Here is a 14686-nt window from a genome sequence, read left to right as displayed (position 1 = left end):
CGATTACGGACATGTAATTCAACAGACTCTGCTGCTTCCGGTACGTAGAGATGCAATATTTTAATAGATGTGCGTTCACGCAGTCGGTTTGTGCACTCCTAAAGTGAAAATCATTAGATGAAAAGCAACACCCCCCCACACACACACATACACACATAAAACAAATAATCGTTTTTGTCCACATGTCATTTTTGAATGATATTTATCCCTTGGTGCATCTAATTCGACGTTCACGTATATCTGTGATTCAATATTCCTTTCAACCCTCAAGTGAATGCAAGAAATGAACATCAACTGGGTTGTGTATTGGCCGAAGAATTTTTTAATAATAAAAGTAAAGATATAAAAACACCGACAAGTTTCGCCAACTTGGCTGTTTGAACTTCGTCAGGGTGTACAAAAACGATACAAAACAACTTAAACAGTTTATGGAGGAGTAAACAGAATGATTTTTTTTTTTAGCAATTCAGAAGAACGCATGGATCAAACGCATGGAACGTGTATGATATCAAATATTGTTATGCAGATACGTTCTGTAATTTGCAGCAAAATTGAACTCTGGCGCACTCAGTGATCTTATAAGGGTCTTCTAAATGTAAGCTAAAATTAATCCTGGATTTCTGTTAAGACTATGTTTAGAACGAATGACTGCTATGGCTCTATGGCTTCTTTGGACAACGCAAATCGTCTTCCAAATAGGGCACGGAGCTTCTGTCCCATTCGACGGTATGGGCCGTACTCGAGAAATGAAGGGGTAACCCAGAGCTGTCTTCCCTGTTGTTGTTAACATCACCACCGTGTTCTCGTTTTCTTATTTCCTAACTTCTTGAAGTCTGACCTGAGTACTTCAAACCACATGAACAATAACGTGGATGGCATTTTCATTGCATGGAAAAACACAAAAACAAGACATTTTTGATTTTCTAACTAAGATAAACTCTTTCCATCAAAAAATAAAGTTCACCTTGGAACTAGAAAAGGTTAAACAATTCATTTCTAGATTCGTTCATCAAACACAAATGGATGGATATATCAGCCTTGCAGTTTACCGCAAACCAACCCGCACTGGTAGATAATTGCACTTCTCATCTTCGCACCACATTTCTCAAAAACTAAGCATTGTACACATGCTCAAATATAGAGCTACTTACATCACAACAGAAGAAAAAGACCTCAATGATGAATTATCGCATATATCAAAAACCCTGGAAAAAAGGCTTATGCAAAAAATCTGATCCATAAGATACTTTTCTGCAACCCCCCCCCCCCCCACACACACACACAACAACAATCTGAGGAAACACCTTACAAATCCTTCAATGCCATTTCTTGTGCTGGGACAGTTTCAAAAAAAGTTTATTAGCTTACATTTTCAGGTTTCAAATGTTCCGATATTAGAAAGGCTTCTAAGGTAAACATTGCTACACGTTCCATCTACGTACCTCTGTGACCAGTGGTTTCAGACCTAACAAATGCTAAAAGCAAAAACCATTCGTCTTTATAAAGAGAAATGAGGGATTGTTTATGCACAGTTTGTTTCAACATAAATTTATAAGCTGATGAAGAATCACAAGACACGCACGTGTTGAGTTTAATTATATGACGGTTACTTTTCGAAATATTTTTGTTTTTAGTACAAAGAAAGAGCTTTAAGAGCTTTTATGTATCTAGACATGGGATGTCGTATGTTTTAAAAAGGTCACTCGGGTTTCAGGAATCCAAAATTATTTTAAAAACAAATAAATAACTTTTCCATCACAACACTTACTCCGTCATTTGATTGAAAGCAACATCTCGAAGTCTCCGTAGTAGTTTTAAAAAATGGCAAATCAACTTAACTGGCTCGATGTCACACAGACAATTATTATTGTTGTTGTATGGCACCTTCATCGAGTCCAAAGGCTTCGTCAGAGACCCAACTGCCCACAGAATATCTATGATACCTCTCTTTGAACCCATTAACAGACAACGTGCTCACAACTGACTCCAGTAAACCCATTCCACTCATTCACCACTCTCCAAACAGAAACACTTTCCCTGTCAGTTGCATGAAACCTTTTAAGTGACTAAGATGTTTTTATCATATCCTTCCCTTTTGCCGTCAACCAACGTTTGCAATCCACAATGTGTACTCATACAGAGCATATCAAAGACCACTCACCTCGCGTCTGGATCCTCTCCACTCCCTCCTGATTGCTAAGAATATCACGTGACCAAGCAGTGCACTAAAATCCAGATGTGGACTTATTTAGGTATTATAAAATAAAAAGGAATGAAGAGCTAAAACTGACTACTTCTTCTTAAAAGTAATATTTGAAATTTGAAAACGTTGTAAAAATAATCAAAAACGTGTCGTTTTTTTGTATCACTCCTGAACAATTTTTTATCGGGAAACATCTCGACGTTTCTGAGAACTCATCCGAGAAAGAAATGCCGACGAATTACTCATTGAACTTACATCATTTCATATAAATATTTTTATTTAAAAAAAATTTTGGTGTCCTCTTATATACATTGTTCTGTAGTATGTTTTTATGATTAAAATATATAAATATAAAAGGTCTTTGGAAATTAATGAAAGCCTTTGTATTAGTTTAAGAAATATCGAAATAAAAAGAAAAAATGAAGAAAATCATTTGTTTGTTAATGCGTTGCTTGTAATGTATTCCATTAATAAAATACAAATACAGAAGTACCAGTGTGAGCCATTTTCAAAAGTATGGTTTGAAAAAATGTTTTACCGATAGAATTTATGGAGACACAACACGTGTTAGAATAATTACTTTACTTAACATTAGGAAAATAACATTCGACAGCAATATAAAAATAAACTGTAACTAAATCGTGTTATATAAAAGATACGGATTCATAATCAGTGTTTTAAAGTTTCAATGTTTTCTAAAATAAATATTTTGCACACTCCTTTTAATTAAGAATACAGATAGTATTCATATTAAAAATCATTAATTTTCGATTGAATAAATTGATATTTTGTTCATCCAAACTGTTACGAAATCAATAACTACGAATTGTGTTGAGTTTACTCAATTTAATGAAAACTCCTGCACAATTGTGGACTGTTTCATAATCTGACACTTCTAGGGACTTCAAGGACTCATGGATGCCTTAGAAAGAACTCCGGGAATTCTTCCTTTGCAAGCTATACGTCCAACCTTTTCAGGTTTTGACGTGGAGACAGTGGTCATCATTCATAGTGAAGAATTTATGGAGACACAACACACGCGTTAGAATAATTACTTCACTTAACATTAGGAAAGTAACTTTCGACCTCTGTGTGGTCGAAATCAGGAAACATACATATGTATACGATACAAGTTACATGACAGTGCACTATACAAAGGTAAAATGAATCTAAATGCCTGTATATATCTTTTAACCTAGCCTGACGTCTTGTAGGAAAAAGTACATAATAAAATAAAATAATAAATATTTTTATTCTTTTATTATTTTTTTATTATTTTATTATTAAAAAATGGAAATACAAATAAATTAAAAACGAATTGCATTAAAGATTTCTAAAGTCCTCTCGTACTGAGATTTTCTTCTGAGCTTGTTCAGGTTGCGATAGGGGTTGCAGATGTTTCCTCAACATTCTTGGAATGATTAGTCATTAATTTTTGTTGAGGTTTGGATTGTATTTTGGCATTTCACAGGCTTCTTTGAATTTTCTCTCAAATCAGATTTTTGTGCGGTGTAGGAACTTTGCGCCTTTCCAGTCGATTCTGCGGTATGTTTGGAGTGCTTCTGAGAGGCCTGTTTATTATTTTATTATTATTTTTTTTACAGTGTACGTATTTAATGTGTCGTTTGTGTTCATCTTTTCTGATCGGGATAGTGCGTCGTGTTTTCCCTATGGAACGTAGGTTGCAGGTACATCGGATTTTGTAAACCTTTGGGTGGGCCACCTATGGAAGAGAATTTGGAAGAGATAAATAAATTTCGTAACTTTTAATGTTGTATTTAAGTAGTTCTGTCTATTTTTTCCCCGAAATGCCCCTAATATAGGGTATAGCTATGATATTCTTGTAATCTTTTTTTTTTTTGTATTTAGTGGCATTTTTATGGAGGATCTTACGAAACGTTTTTTTTTAATTGTAGTCATTTTTTATAAACCTTTGGATAATCATTTCAAATTCTTGGTTCAGAGCTTCTTCTTTAGAGCAAATTGTGAATGCCCTGTGTTTGTGGGTGCTTATGACTCCTAGTTTTTGTGATGGATGGTGGTGTGCATTTTTATGTAAGTAGTTTAATTCAGTAAAAGTTATATTAGCATGGAAAGATTTCAGACATTGAGCATGTTTGAAAGTGTTTTACCTTGGGTATAATAAATGTTAAAGATATCAAGCTATTTTAAACTTGGTTTTACTCCATTTCCCAAGTAAGCAAACAGACAAACAAGTCAAGTTTGCGCCTTCAAGTGTTGCAGTCTAGCTGACCCTGCACGTAGTGCAAGAAAGGCAACTCATGATAAAAGTAGAATAAGCTCTGATCACTAATCTTAATATTTACCCTTAATGCAAAGCACATCTCCTGGAGGATATGTATGATGCTTTGTATTAAAGGCAAGGGGCCACTACCCTGACGGGTTTCGACCTTTATTGAGATCTCATCAGTGGTAGCCAGGCTAGAAATACCCAAGATTTTAGTAATACAGAGCTTATAAGTATTTTACCAGGACAAGTTACCATAAGGTGTTTTAACCTTATTAAATAAAAGTAAATCTTAATAAATAAATCTTAATAATAAATCTTAATAAGATTAGTGATCAGAGCTTATTCTTCTTTTACCATGAGTTGCCTTGGTCTTGCACTACCTGTAGGATCAGCTAGACTTGCAACACTTGTAGGCGCAAACTTGACTTGTTTGTCTGTTTGCTTACTTGGGAAATGGAGTAAAACCAGATTTAAAATAGCTTGGTGTCTTTAACATTGGGCATGTTAATTAAAGTTTTATATAAATCCAATCCATTAAAGATTGCAAACGTATTGCAACTTTTGACATGGACACATAATACTAAAATCCTGCACTAGTAACCAAACATGGAGATCTGAAAGCGATTTGATGCCATCCATATGCAGGATGGTGGGGGTTTGATAGCAGGAAGATGAGATGATGGCTAAGGAGTGCAGTTAGCTAAAAACATCCAAAACGTACTTCGCAAGAGAAAACACCCACCCCACCACTGTAAAAATCGCTTATATTGGACAAATCGAATTAACTTCTCTGTGGCACAGTTAAAATACTCAAGCCTTCGATGGATGATTCGTTGACATTTAAATAATATTCAATCAGATCAAATTCACTACTCATGTAAAATCACAAAAACTCATTATGAAAAGTGATTTTAGTGAGGCAAATATTTTAAATGCATCTGATCGTGGAATAGGCCTATTGGTCTATTGGCCTATTGGGGGATACCACGTTAAAAAAAGCATGCCTGGTACTCAACCCATGAGGTAGTGTAGAAATGAGTACACGTGACCCCTGTCTAGTCCAAATAAAACGATGAAGCCGAGATTTCAACGTTTCCATCTATTTCTTGCACATTCGGGAAACTCGACTCTGAATACTAAATGAACAATTAACAAGCAACTAGGAGATAGTCGGTACAGCCACCACTAGCATTTCTTTACCATTACCATTAACGCTACTGTCAGGATGGGTGAAGCACAAGTGCTTTTCATATTCCCCTTTGTCTGTAATGAGAGTTATTTGAGAGAGAGAGAGATTTGTGAGCAATTAAGCTCGCCCTCTGGGGGTAGTTTATTTATTAGGTATAGTTCGCCCACCACTTCTAGGTCCCTTCTTGACTTTGTGCCAAGAATAGTCGATTCATGCTGAAGGATGTACGAAATGGTCGCCAACATGCCAAATCACGTGCTTTCTTGTCTGTCGCTGTACTAGTACTAGCTTGATTTTTGTTGTTCTCTTTTTGCATTATTTTTTTTATTATTAATTTGTATGATGGATCCAGTACAGTCAACAAGTTCTGTTGTTAAACGTTTCAGTAGCTCTTGCAAAAGAATATTGAATAATGTGCTGACAATCTGCGAAAAAGAATCGTCAGAAGGCCGTCTTCTTGTTCCCCTTTCTCAAGTCATAAAATGTGCAAGTGCAATTGCGGGTATCGGGGTCGACTGTTAAAAGAATTCGTAGGGAATCAAAAGGTGAAGGTAGGCCAAAATTTAAATCTCCTAAAAAACTGCGTCAGAGAAAGAAAACCATCGAAACCGTAGCTTTGAATGATTTTGATGTAGACGTTAAAAGAAGAGCTATTCACGAATTTTACGTATTCGAGAAAAGAGTGCCAACTGTTCCGAAATTGATTCCTGTGCTTAAAGAAAAAATTAATTTTCCTTGGAAAAGAGAAACTTTAAGGAAAATACTTCACGAAATCCGATTTTGTTTTAAAAAGTCCCGGAATAAAAGGAAACTTATCATGGAGCGAAGTGACATTGTTTTATGTAGAACGCAGTATTTGCACGTATTAACACTCTACGTACATTTTTCCAACTGTTATACAAGCAAAATAGTTACACTTTAAAAACAGCAATGTTCGTAAAAGAAAAGCTAAATTTTCCGACCTGTAATAATAAACAAACTCAGTTTGTTTATTATTACATCCCAGAAGACAGACTGATTACCCTATTATCGGAATGGATTCTCCTTTTTCTGACATGCGCAGTAGTTTCGAGGGACCTCAAATCGGTGGGCGAACTATATGATCAGTTGGGAGTAGAATAACCTTCGGTCTTTTATATTTGTAGTAATCTGTTTCATTGTAATTGAAAGCTTGTACGATCAGCGGGTTTGAATGTGAACTTGACTTGACGAAGACTTCTTCTGCGAGATCGTGGAGAAGGGAGGAATTGTATGGAATGCCGGTTTCACGATGAATCTGTGAATTTCTGATAAATCATGGAGCGTCCAGGATCATCCTCAGGCATTTATTTTGAATTATTTGTAGTTTTGAAATGTTTGATCGTGAGGTGTGACTCCATGCTGGTGAAGCGTAGGTAATGACTGGACGTATGACCATACGGTAAAGTAGTAATTGATTTTGTAAGTTTAATTTTCTCTTGCGGTTGATCATTGGGTAGAGCTGAGCAATGACTTTAGAAGTCTTGGAGCCAATCAGATTGACGTGTTCGCTAAAAAGGAGTTTATTGTCCAGCAATACCCCAAGGTATTGTTCTCTGATTACCATGGAATCTTTTGACTAGAGAGCAAGATATCTTTTTTAATGCAGACCTTTCTTCTAGAGAACATCACAGCTGAGCTTTTGAGGGGGTTCACCTGAATCCTCCAGTTAGTGAACCAGTTTTCTAGCGCATTGATACTTACCTAGAGTCTAGTGCTAGGCGAGGGCTGAGCGACCTAGCTAGAATATCGGTGTCGTCGGCATAAAGGGCTGTAACGATTGTTCTTGAGTTAACAGGGATGTCTGATACGTAAGTTGTGAAAAGTATTGTGGCCAGGAGAGAACCCTGAGGTACTCCAGCCAGGATTTTGCGCCTTGATGATACAATTCCGTTGAGCTTTACTTGCATGTATCTTTAACTAATATATGGGTATATGAGGTTCACTAGGTTAATTGGAATATTGTTTTCAATTAGTTTGGAGATAAGGCCTTGATGCCAGACCTTATCAGAGGCCTTGGCAACATCTAAAAATACAGCAGCAGTGTGAAGGTGCCAGCTAAAACCATGAGTGATGTGTTCTGTTAGTCGGTGAATTTGTTGCACTGTGTTGTGAGCTTTGCGAAACCCAAAATGCTCATTTGGAATTATTTTCTGCCTGTCCACTGCTCATTGTAGTCCTGATAGGATGACTTTTTCTGTTACTTTGCCAAGGCAGGAAAGAAGACTGATGGGCCTGTAGCTTTGGGGAAGCTGTGGGATATTACCAGGCTTTATCAGAGATATAATGTCAGGGATTTTCCAATCTGTGGAAAAGTACTGGAATCTTAAGATGGAATTGGTAATATTAACTAAAAGAATTATGGCTTTCCTTGTGAGTAGCTTTATCATTCTATTGGTAATGTTGGTAATGCCGTCGGGGCCGGGAACCGTTTTGTTCTTCAGATGGGATATAATATTGATTAATTCTGTTGGAGATGTGGGGGTGATGATTTCTAAATCATCCTTTGGTTGTCTTAATGGTTTTCTAACTTTACGATGAACTTTGTAAATGAGATTAATATTTAAGTTTTTATAAGATGGGCTGCATTGTTTTTCCAGATTGTCAATTAGGGCTTCTACTTTTTTCTTCATTTGAGTGTGCAATTCCAAGATCGGTCTTCATAGGGGGAAGGGGTTGTCTTTTGGTACGAAGAGATTTTACAAATTTCGACATGGAGTTTTCTTCTGGGTTGATTTCCGGGAGTTTGGATTCCCATTTGGAATTCTTGTCTATCTGGAGTGCTTCTCGAACCTGTCTGTTCAGGTTGTTTAAGGTTGTTTTGTCCAGCAGGGCTCTAGTGTTGTGATATCGCTTTCTGGCTTTGGTTTTGGCCCAATCATGTCCATGGTCTCTTCTGGGATCCAGTTGGACGCATGGAAGACAGTGGTTTGAGTGGCTAATGCTATTGCTGTGCTGATTTGCCTAGTTAAATTGCTTATAGCTAGGTCTATGTCTTCTTTTTTGCGAATGACAGGGGGTGGGTCGATGTGGACTTTGAGAACCTTAGAGAGCTTGTCCCATGATAAGAAAGAATGATGGGCGGAGAGCTGATCCTGGAGTCCTAGCTTGAGCAGGATGAGATTATGATCTGAGTTAAGATTCTTCTAATGCCTCCAGCTGGTTTTGATATCTGATATTCCTGAGGATAACTATGTCTAATACCTCAGAACTTCCTGATGGGTTATAGTGGGTGGGCTCAGTGGATCCAGCTACTATTGATGAGTTGAGTAACGTGTAATTGAATAAGGCCTTTGTAGTTGATTGACGAACTGAACCAAGCTGTATGTTTGGAGTTGAGGTCTCCTGCTATAATTATGGAATCGATGGAGCCGAGGATGGAGTCTAAGTCTGCTGTCAATAGTGGAATGCCGGGAGGATTGTATGCTGCGTAGATTTTGAGTTTGCCTGCGTTATTTGTGTGCATTTCTACACCTGTCACTTCAAGGTTTAAAGTTTGGGGGATGGTCAATGCATTGTGGCTCAAACAATTTTTAATAAAAATAGCTGTGCCGCCTCCACTAGAGTCTGTCTGTCCTATATAGAATATAACCTCTTAGTCTTGAGTTGTTTGATAGTCTGAAGTGGGATTCACTGATCAATATTATGTCTGGATTGTATCACTTTGCGAATTCTTGCAGCTCAAGAATTTTATTTGTTAAGCCATTTGCATTCCATGCTGTTATAATGAGGGAATTCGGTTTGAATTATTTAAACATTATAGAGAGCTGTTAATATGGATTGGGTTTCTTGATAAAATCTCTTTCTGGAAGATGATGAGGTGAGTGCTTTGCTGAATTCGTGCAGCATTGATGCAAGTGAAGAGGTTAGAGCTGATGTGAGTTTGGAGATTGTTTGCTCTTGCGATGAAGGAGCCTGAGTTCTTACCGTCTCCGCATATGATATGGACATGACTGAAGATCGAGTGCCTTCCTGTGCTGCTGAATGTGAGATCTTATGATCTGGTGGGCGACCTGCTTGGTTGTTTATTGTGTCATTGCTTGGAGGAGCGTGGTTCGTTCTTGTTGATCCACGGTTTCTTGGATGGAAAAGGCATCCCTTTCTAATTAACGGTATGTGATCCTCTTCAGTTGGCACAGCAGGCAGGTGTGGATCTAGGCTTTGTGCAGGAGTTGGTTTGGTGACCCTCACCACATTTCAGGCATCTGCAGGCAGTTTTGCACAGCTTTTGGCCGAACCTTCGGCATCTGTGACACTGCCCTGCCGATGCCTTCTTCCTTAGAAGTTCAGTTGTAATTTTGAGCTGACAAATGTCAGTTACTTCATAAATTCTTTTTTGTGTATTGCTGATTTAGATCAGCACCAGCGGCATCGGCCTTTTATCTGACCTCAGCATACTGCTGACTTTGATTGACCTCATCAGTCAATCCTTGACTGATGAGTTTGCAGTTGTTTTCTGTTGTGATCTCATCAGTTGAGATGCCCTCGGCAACCCCTCTTAGAACTACTTTTAGATTTTTCTCGCTTGCTAGCGCGAAGGTGTGGAAGGGCAATTTGGAGTTGTCCAGCATTTTCGTCATCATGCGATAATCTGTAACAGTGCTAGGATGAATCTTTACACCCTCGTCAGTATTTCTTGCCCAGGAGAAATTGATATTTTCTTTCCCTAGGGACCTTGAGACTGTGGTCCATTTTTCTTTATCTCGAAGGTAACTGGAGGAACCTTTTCTTTTAACGATTAACATCGCAGTGCGTGGAAAGTTTCATTTAGTTCATCTTCATGATGATAAATCTGTTACGTCAAGGAGAATTCTTTTAATTAATTATAAAGTGTATTTAACACTATTAACATTAAATAAAACATACAAAACAGTATTAAAAGGTTGCTGTAATTATCGAGTTTCACGATTATTTTGAAAGTGGATAATAATGTAGTTCCCAGCAATTTTTTTTTTAAATTAATAAATGATTTGTTGACAAAAATAGTATTTTATTTATTTTTTTGACAAAAGAATTTACGTTCAATTTCTACACACGAATGTATTAAAATGCTTAATATTTAAATGTCATTTACACTGATTGATTGATTGATTGTTATTTTGTGTACTTCTTTTCATTTTCCCAATGATATTCTAACAATTTTAATTTAATTCTATCTCTTCAAGGATCTAGAAGACAACGAATTTTTATTTTATTTTATTTTTTATTATCTTTGCATTGAATGGTCTTTTATTAAAATAAACAAATTGTGTGTGTGTGGTTCCATGGTGTTTACGATAAGCACACTGGACTCTGAATCCAGCTATCCGAGTTCAGATCTCGGTGGGATTTCATTAATTCCTTCCATTTTTATATCATCTTTTCCCACTTCCATATTTTCAGATGCAGTAGTAGAAAGTCAAGCAATAATAGTGCTAAGCTAAAAAAACATTTAATAAAATCTGTACCGCAGCAAAAATTGAATTTTCACTTTTACAGTTTAATTTTTCATTAATATAGAAAAAAAGTAAAAAAATATATTTATTGAGATTCAGAGAACAGTTTAATAGTTTAATAGTTTTTAAACAATTTTATGGAAATTCTTTTGTGTCAGCATGCACCGTTTATCGCATTTTCTTGTAATATTCTTAATCCGGAGGTTTCTTGGCATTAGTATGAGATTTCCAGTGTACTATTAATGTGGTCTGTTATCGTTGTCATATGAAGTAATTTTTTTTGCATGGTCATAACTAAAACACGCTAACCAATTTAATAAAGATATTGAGCCCAATGTACTAGTATAAATTGAAGTATTTTCTTATGAGCTTTTTTTTGGCAATGATTAGTGTGGATAATCTGATCTCCAAAGGCATTAAATCCCCAATGTACTCAGTCCCCTTGCTATAATGGAATTCGAATGCAATTCAAATATTTTTAATTAAAAATAAGAAGGAAGGTGAAAACAATATTTGTAAAATAAGTTCATGACTAAATAGCCGTTCAGTTGGAACAAGCGTATAGTTTGTCCTTTCTCCAATCAACTGCTGTGGAGTGAATCCCATAGTGGGATTGGCTGTTTTGTGAAAGTAAGTCTTCAAGTGGTTGAAGAATTCCATCTCGGATACGAGACCATCGACTTGCTTAATGGAGGCTTGAGTGCTCTTGTAAAAGAAGTTCCATGTTGGATCTCTCAGAGAGGTTACGGTTGTGTTAACCTATCCACGCTATCACACTACCGATACAGATAGTTTCTGCCGTCCATAAGAATATTGGATTTATTTAAATATTTCATAAAAGATTAGTCTGTTTATTGCACTTGAGTAGCTTTTTTGAAAATTGTTGATATCCAGAGTACATGAACAAAAGAATGATGACAGTTATTATAGCAGCCCAAGAAATGAATCTTTTGTAGAAAGGTCATCACTCAGTACCTGAATTAGTTGATCACAGACGCAGTGAAGCAGTTTTTCCCTCTTGGAAATTAGGATTTAACTTCAGTTCTGAAAGTATCTATCTACCTTTAGACTTACATTATTTCTGGCATTAAGACGCACGCACATGCAATATTACTAAATACTTTTTTTTAATATCATTTTTTTTCCAGTTTTCTATAAATGTTCTAGAATGACTTTTATTTTTAACTTTCGTATATATTTTAGTTTTTTTCAAATGAAGCTGTTCACGAACTCGTTTGACAAGAAGCTCTTTGACTCCAGTATTTGTATATTTTTAATGCAATGTATGAGGGTTGTAGGGAAATTTTTAATAAAAACCATAATGATGTTAAGTCAACTGATATAACCAGAAGAAAGAACATAAAGAACAAACGTTACCATCATAACTCTACTACAATCTGTTCTTTCTCGTGGATATATCAGTTGCTCTGATGTCACTTTGTTCTAGGCGTTTATTAAAACTTTCCAGACTCCACCTCGTATACATTAAGCAGTGCACAGACTCTTTTGTATAAAGTTCATTTATAGTAACTTGAAAAAAATAAAAACTGACGCAAAGCTAATTGAAATGGAGGATCGACTTCGTTTTAATAATATGGCAAAAACGAAAATTATCCCGAGAGATGACAGTTCAAATCGATAAATTAATTATTAGACAATTGTTTCCATTGACATTTCTGGAACCTTCATTTTCCTTTATGAGAAAAACAGAAAGTAAGGTCCTATGGTGTAACGGTTAGCACTCTGGACTCTGAATCCAGCGATCCGAGTTCAAATCTCGGTGGGACCTGGATTGCTTTTTTTTTTCCCTTTTGAGAATTCAAAAGAGCGTTAACTTCTTCTCTTCCCAATTCTTTAGTCGCTTTTTTGTTTCATATTTTATTTAAAAAAATAACCTCGAAACCAATTAAAAAATTACATAAAAGGAGAATCAACTACGAAAGTGGCTTACATGTGCAAATTTATTGTACATGTAAGCCATGTATTGTACATGCACGCTAATAAATTTGATTACACGAGAAAGTGAACAAATAACTAATTACAACTAATTAGGTATACACCTGAACTGGGAAGGAAGTCCACATCTAGAAGTCAGAGAACAAGTTACAAAAGCTGTAAGAATATCAGGATGCTTGAACGAAACAATATGGAAAAATAAACATCTTAGAGAAGAGATAAAACCCAGAATTTATAAAGCAGTAAATAATCAGGCCTGTTTTGTTGATTGGATTTTAACGTTTTAACGGTTTAGATGCGAACACAGATTGATAAGAAAATAACTATTTATTAACTTAAGTGCTAATATTTCGCGGGTATTCTATCCAGCATTTTCAGAGCACACAACACAAAGTTTGTTACAAAAGCAAGACAACCACAATCCGGTGTAACAGTGGGATTAGTAGTATGAGTAATTTTAGCGTGCAACACAAAGACTAAAGTCCTAATTAGGCGCCATCCAAGTTAAAAAAAAACAACAACAGAGAAATCAGGTGTTAATTTGGTCTTAGGATGACTGTCTCCCAAATCTTTGGTAGATTTATACAGCCATTACCTGTAATTGTTTTTTGTGCAAAATAAGCAGCAAACGGAAAAGGTACTAAGCAGCTGATTACTTCTGTACACTCGTAAGCACCCATAGTCCATTAAATCTGCTATATTTTACAACTAAAAAGCAGCCACGTGAAAGTGCTATGCCTACCGTGAGATGTAAAGATGGCGGCCAACAACGGAAAACTACCTAGAGTCCCGTCAGCGTAGCGACGCCGATCACCAACAAACCGAATGACATTACGAAATGCCCCAGCTGCGAAACCGAAGTGAAAGAAAGGAAAAAAGGTATGTTGTGCGATTTCTGTTGCAACTGACTAAATATTTCCTGCGCGAAAATAAACGAATCGGCGCACAAACGTTTTATCGATCTAAACCGACCCTACTTCTGTACGACGAGCTTCCCTTCCGTAAAACAAATACTAACCCTAAGCAAAAGTGTCAATAATCTCGAGCAACAGCTTAATACCGTGATCGATACATTCTTCTCCAAAATCGGAAAGTTGGAAACAAAGCCCGAGAAGCTCAACGACCAATGCCCGACCGCAAGGCGCCCGTGCCTGCTAACGAACTTCATGAACTAATCACATCATCGGTACACGAGTCGCTCGAGGCCGAAAATAGAAAACTCATCGCTGTTATTCTGAACTTTCCGACGGAACACGGTACATCCTTAAAGAAGACGTCCGCAAACTTACAAGAGAATGCAATTTCGATCCCAGAAATATCGTCAAATGCCATCGTATCGGACCCATTAACAAAAGGAAGGACGGAACGAACTATCCACGTCTCGTGAAAGTGACCTGCGACTCATCAATAAATACAACCAAATTTATAACAGCGATAAACAGCAAGCTAAAGGACACTTTCCCCCAGTCGCGCATACGTGCTCGATGTGATTCAACCTTTGCCCAGAGAGAACAAAGACGCCAACTCTGAAGATAACTAGAAGAAAAACGCCAAAATTGAAACAACAGTTGGGTAATAGACTACAAACAATCCAAACTAGTACAAAACCCAACTGACGCCACTAGCAGCCACGA

At 36.7% G+C, this 14686-nt stretch overlaps 1 non-coding gene across 1 annotated transcript; it reads left to right on the top strand.

Moving 5' to 3' along the window:
* Positions 1–12813: 12813 nt before the first annotated feature.
* TRNAQ-CUG (transfer RNA glutamine (anticodon CUG)) lies at positions 12814–12885 on the top strand. Its single transcript has one exon. It is a non-coding gene; the product is annotated as a tRNA-Gln (tRNA).
* Positions 12886–14686: the final 1801 nt, after the last annotated feature.

This window comes from Typopeltis vanoorti, chromosome 9 (genome assembly GCF_054136105.1).
Source record: "Typopeltis vanoorti isolate ZY-2024b chromosome 9, IOZ_Tvanoo_1.0, whole genome shotgun sequence".
NCBI lineage: Eukaryota > Metazoa > Arthropoda > Arachnida > Uropygi > Thelyphonidae > Typopeltis > Typopeltis vanoorti.
This window is presented reverse-complemented; position numbering and strand designations above follow the sequence as displayed.